Raw genomic sequence first — 6,000 nt, forward strand, 5'->3', positions numbered from 1 at the left:
ATCCATCAAGATCCACACTCAGAACACTGAACTCCATTCAGTTGGAGCCTATGTGGCAGATCTCAATGGAGCTGAACAGAATAGTTTAGTAATTTAGTGTTCTGTATGAAAAACACCTTTGAGTGTTGACAGAAAGATCCAACAGAAATAACAGAAAAAAATAAAATGTGATTAAGTTACAGTAACAGAAAAGCACAGAATTTTAGTCATTAGATGGTTTGGCAACTGCTGCTAAAGAGTAGGTGAGAGTGAGAACTGATGATGTTTCATACTAAAATCATTGATCTATTTCTGTAATATTCACACATTATCCAAACTGAAAACCTGTGATTTTTTTCACCTGATGTTTGTGAAACCTTATGTCATTTCTCTGTGTGGGAAATCATTGTATTTTATTACCAGGCTTACATTACTTTGAACAAAGGCTCAGGCTAGTATTCTGTTTGCTCTAAATAAAGCTGGTCAAATATCAAGTACAAATAGTATGCCTGATCCCAGGACATGACAGAAATGCTTTTAAATCACCTTTATAAAGTGACCTGTCCCTGTACCAGGTTGGCCCCACAGTGCCATTTAGAGCAATCTGAAGATTAGGAGCACATGGGTTATAAGGGTTTATTGAAATGATACAATGAAATACTGAAATGAAATTACTCAAATAGAATTTTATTTAAATGCAGAAGCTTGTTTTACTCTTAAGATCAAACTCTAATTTCTGGTTTTTTTTGTAGAAAGTAAGCAGAACTAAGGCACTTTCCTTGCTGTCCATTTTTAAACAAAGATAAAATGAGATTCAGTGGTAGGATATATATATATATATATATATATTTTTTTTTTTTTTTAAAAAGCTGCAAAACAGTTTAAAGTAATAAGAGAATAAGAATATAAGTTGTGGTTAGTCAAATAAGACCACGCATTCCACTCAAAAGCATAAAGTTAAAGTGATTAAGAGCAATCTGTACTTCTGTTCCTATTTCAGCAACTGAGAGTCAAGTGTTGGAATACAATCTGTTTTGAAATATAACTGCACTCTTCCACTGTAGTGCAAACATCAGATATAAGCTTGTAATATTGCAAAATACCTCTCTCACCCCCAACTGTTTCTACAAGGATTTCATTTCAAGCAGAAAGGCAATTTTAAACCTTGCTTTGTTTACTCAGATTGATTACCTTTGTAAAGAATATACCCACTCAGTTAATAACAAACCTCCACAACTAGCTTCTATTGACTGATTTACTGTACAAAGGATAATTCCCTTATGCCATCTAACTGGAACCTCTAACCTACTGTCTCAGTAATGGGTCTTGCTCAATTTATTTTCAGGGTCAGTATTTTCATGATGTAGATTCAGCAACTATAGACTTTGTTTCTCCTTGGGCTGAGTGACAGGTACGCTTCTGCACAAGAAGTCTGGAACCTCTTACCCAACTAGAAATGAAGCCTTTACAGCTAGTTGAACCAATCCATGTGTCCAGCCAAGCTGTCGGTGCAGAATGAGGTTGGGGGCGGGACAAAAGTATGTAAATTTTGTGCTTCTCCAATCCTTGTGTTTGCAGGGAGCTAGATTGTCTGTGGACATAAATTAGAGGAAACTTAGTACTTAATACTGTTTTAATTGACTGCTTACTCTAACATCAGCAGGGACAGTTGTGTCAGCCAGGGATCACCAGAACCCAGCTCTTCCCCCCCACATATCATCTATACTGACAGGGGTCAGGAGCAGGGGGCAACAAGTAGTTAAACTAGCTCCATTGTAGACAGGGATTCCACTGCTGGGATCCTGTTTGTGCCACTCTGATGGTACAAAATGTCATGGTTACAGAGTAACCTGTCCCCTTCCTGGTCTGTCTGAGTACACCCTTCATGCGTCAGGCCTCAGGCCTTTACCTGTCCTAGGGTGGGCATCACACAATTCTACTCTGAGATCAGGCCCTGGGCTACAGTTCCTTGTGTATCCACAGTTCTTACCCTACAGGTCCAACTGAGTTCAGACACCTGCAGTTCTTCATTTAAGAACCAGTGAGCAGTAGCATCCATTGACAAAACAGCCTTCTTAAAACAATCTATTGTTTGTTTTTCACAGTAGGAAAAAAGTTTTGAGAGAGAGAGAGAGGATTTTAAAAACAGTCTTAAGACACATCTATCTTACCCAATGGCTTACCATCCTTTCTCGGTAACCTAGGCAGGCCTAACTTCTTCAGATACTCCCAGTGGGTTCCGGTGTCTCTCTGGCTCCCCTGAACAACTACCCCACTCTTTCTTCAAGTTCAGAGTTCCCTTTTAAACTCCCCCACGGTATTCCTGGGCCATTTCCTGTCCAGGCACTTTCTCTTTACAGCCCTCAAGTGTTTGCAGTGAAGTGGCTTATTTTGTTTTTCCTGTTCCCCCTGCTTGGTTTTTTTTAGATAGTCCCCCAATATATTCATACATAACCCAATAACCAGGCCAATATACAGTACTTATAAATTATTACAGAGCAGCTCTAAAACCGTCACACAAAGTTCACATAATGTGGTGCATGATCTTGTCCTCAGTTTGGTTTTGGCTTGCATAAGCATCCTGCACTCAGAACTATATGAAATTCTTAGATCTGCAAAACTGGGCTGGCAATCTCATGTGAGCATCTTTTGTCATAGACCAATCAGAAACAATCCATAAAGTTTGGAAATCTCGTGCGGGGGAAAAGCCTGTTCTTATGCAAATCCAGCCAGAGTTGATCTGGAGATTGTGAGAGATCAGCCTTTGCCCATGGTATTTTGTTGCTTCCATTCTGATCTCAGCCAAAACCCATAAGTACAAAGCTAAAATAAATATAAAAAAATTAACCAACATATCTGGAACTTCCAAAAAAAGTTCAATCCAGATTTGGAGGAAAGGTTCCTGGGGAAGGAACAGAAAAGTTCTTTAGCCAGTTTTGTTTGCCCATCCTTAATGCAGGCTAATGTGTCATAAGGCTAAGAAGTGACTGTTCAACATGACATGGACCTTTAAACAATAAACCAGAACTTGAAAGCAAGAACACTGAAAATGTAGGCATCTAACCAAGGTCATTTGAGAAAAAAAATCCAAGAGAGAGGTGACATTAACAGTACACCTCTTACCAGATCACAAATCCAGGTGTCACAATCTGAGTTGAGCATTAGAGAAGACCTTATAAATAAAGGGGTGGGGGAGTGGTGTGTGAGCAAAAGAGACTTCATAGCAGAGGGCAGAAACCATCAACAGAGAACAGGACAAAAATGTCAGACTAATAAAACAAAACACTATTGTAAACAAAGGATAAAACATGATACCCCAAAACTGCCAATGAGAAGTCTTATAGATCATGGGAGCAGTATAAGCGCCTGAAGAGAATAGAAAAAGAAAACACACATTGAAGATGTCACACTATAAGGAGATTTAAGGACCTCCAATATCAGGGTGTTTGTCAGAATTTAAGTAGTTTGTAATTCTGGAATCGTTTTAAAGGAAAGCTTTAGTGATCACTAATTAGTTTTAATACTTTCGATAAATAATTACTAAGAGCTAGATCATAGGTAGGGAAGGGAGTGTGGCGCTACCCTCCCTGCTTGCATGGCCTATAAAAAGGCTAGGTAGAATCCCAGTCCCTCCTCTCAGGAGAGCACAAGGATTTCTCTTTAATGTGTGGAGCTGAACAGGGGAGATAGGAGGGAGGGAGAACAGGCAGACTTCAGCTGGGCTCCTCATGGGTGCAGGAAGCTAGCTGCACAAATCTGATTGCAGGACTGGGGCCTTAGTTAGCAACAAACAGCTCACACTTCAAAAAACACAATCCAGGTTTGTTTTTAAATCTCTGGATTTACACATACACACTGGGGGAGGCACAAGGTGTGGATCATCAAGTCACAGCATTTTTGTTAAACTTTTATTTAAGCACCTGATCCTAGAATTGATCCAAATTCAAATTTCCCATAGACTGCTCTGGAAGTTCTGTGCAACATCTGATTTCAGATTTGGCTGTGTGTATTTCCTTGTTTATTTTTTATTTGTAGTTCAATACTAAAATATTAATAATCAAATAAATGAAAGTATGTAATTAAAATATGGTCTAAAAGAGTATAAATCAATTTGTTTGCAATGTGAAATATGTTATCATGAAAAATGTAATTACAAATCTGTTTACAAGTCACTAATAACCTTTTTATTAAAATCTTTAAGGGTATGGTAATTGTATGATTTTCTTTCACACTATGATAGTGGGAAAAGTGACTAATTCATATCCTGCAGTTTAATGTCTAACTTGTGTCACCTCTCTGGAACATGCAATTAGAAAATCTCAAAGTATCTAATTGTAGCACCTGCCTTGTTCAGTGTTTTGTGATCCATACACAAATGTCTCGACTTGCTGTGTAAAGAAATCTTCAAAAGAAAAAGGGTTTAAGGAAAGCTTAAATCAGCATCCTTTCGTTTCTTCCATGCTGTGACATTTATCTATGGAGTTAAGTCATCACATAGTAATAGCTTGGCATACAGTGTGGGCTAATTCTATATTTAGTGATGCCATGAACTAGTAGAGAGAGATTCAGATACTTGGAAAAAGTTGTTGACTGACTGAATGACTAAAGCTTATGTTTTTACAAAAGTGAACAGAAAGGTCTGTGCTGTGACAGATAGCAAATCCCAGAATTTCTTTTACATTTTAATGGGTTAAGAGGAGTAGATCCTGCCTGCAGAGGGGAGCCAATTTTGGATGAGCCACCCGATTCTTCTGAGACCTGTTTTAATGTCACCTTCAACTTTATTCTAGTTCTTCTATTCCACTAAGTACAACATAATCCTGGATGGATTCCAGAATGAGTCTAAAGGAAGTGGAGTAGCAGCTCTGTTCCCCTCCAACTTCATGTGCCTCACTCTAGAAACAAAAATCCATATGATTTGTGAAACCAAAAATAAAACCTAAGACTTCTAGTGATTTACAGATGTCCAAATAAAGAACTTGCTTATTTGTTGGAAGTTCTAATGGACCTTCAGGTCAGCATTATACTGGAATTGCTCAGGTTCATTTTTCTTGGAGTTCTAAACTTCCAGATAGACAATGCCATGGGTACACTAGTATCCAATCTCTTCTAACCATGTGGAAACCTTGGTTTCACCTGGACTATCTCTGACCCCCCATGCTAAGTTGGACATACATCTGATGTCTCACAGCATTCTGGGTGGTTTGCAGTCTTGCATGAAGACTCTGCAATCAAAAAAAGATGCCTGCTATATACAATAGATAGTGGCCACAGGACAGATTCTCCACTGCCTTGCACCTTGTGTTGGCATTTATATTCAAGTTCAAAACAATATGATGTGATGCAATAACCAGGAAAAGCCTTACTAAGAAGGATCCAGTGACATGAATGCAAGCAAAAACCTTGAGCCAAGTCACCAGTTAGTTACAATTGAACTGTACTAGATAATATCTAAAAAGAGAAATTGGAGCAAGTGTAAGAGAATTAGATATGCAATGGCTAGCTAAGCATGTTTGTAAGAATGGGGACATAGGTTAATGAGTTCAGCAGCCAGCATTTTAAAGAGACTGTGTCACTTTAAGATTGAAATAGGAACTGATCACAGGCAACAACTCAGTGGGCCTGATTCTCCTATCTTATAAAGCATTGGGTACAAAGGGAATAACTATTACTGGAGATTTAACAGTGTAAGTGAGGGGAGAATCAGGCTCTGTGACTGAACCTGGGAGCTGATAAGTTGTACATTTGGGATTAAATAAAACAGTTGTATTTGAGAAACATTGCATGAGATTCCTTTTATAACATTTACATGGGATATAGCAGGAAGCCTACACAGTGATAGTTTACACACATAGCGGGGCTGCTGCTAAGACAGGCTCCCTGCCTGCCCCAGCCCCACGCTGTTCCCAGAAGTGGCCAACATGGCCCCAGGGGGCAGGAGTTTCCCTCTGCACGCTGCTCCTGCCTACAAGCACCATCCCCTCAGCTCCCATTGGCTGGGAAAGGGGAGCTGTCGCCAAT

Source organism: Chrysemys picta, chromosome 5 (genome assembly GCF_011386835.1).
Source record: "Chrysemys picta bellii isolate R12L10 chromosome 5, ASM1138683v2, whole genome shotgun sequence".
NCBI lineage: Eukaryota > Metazoa > Chordata > Testudines > Emydidae > Chrysemys > Chrysemys picta.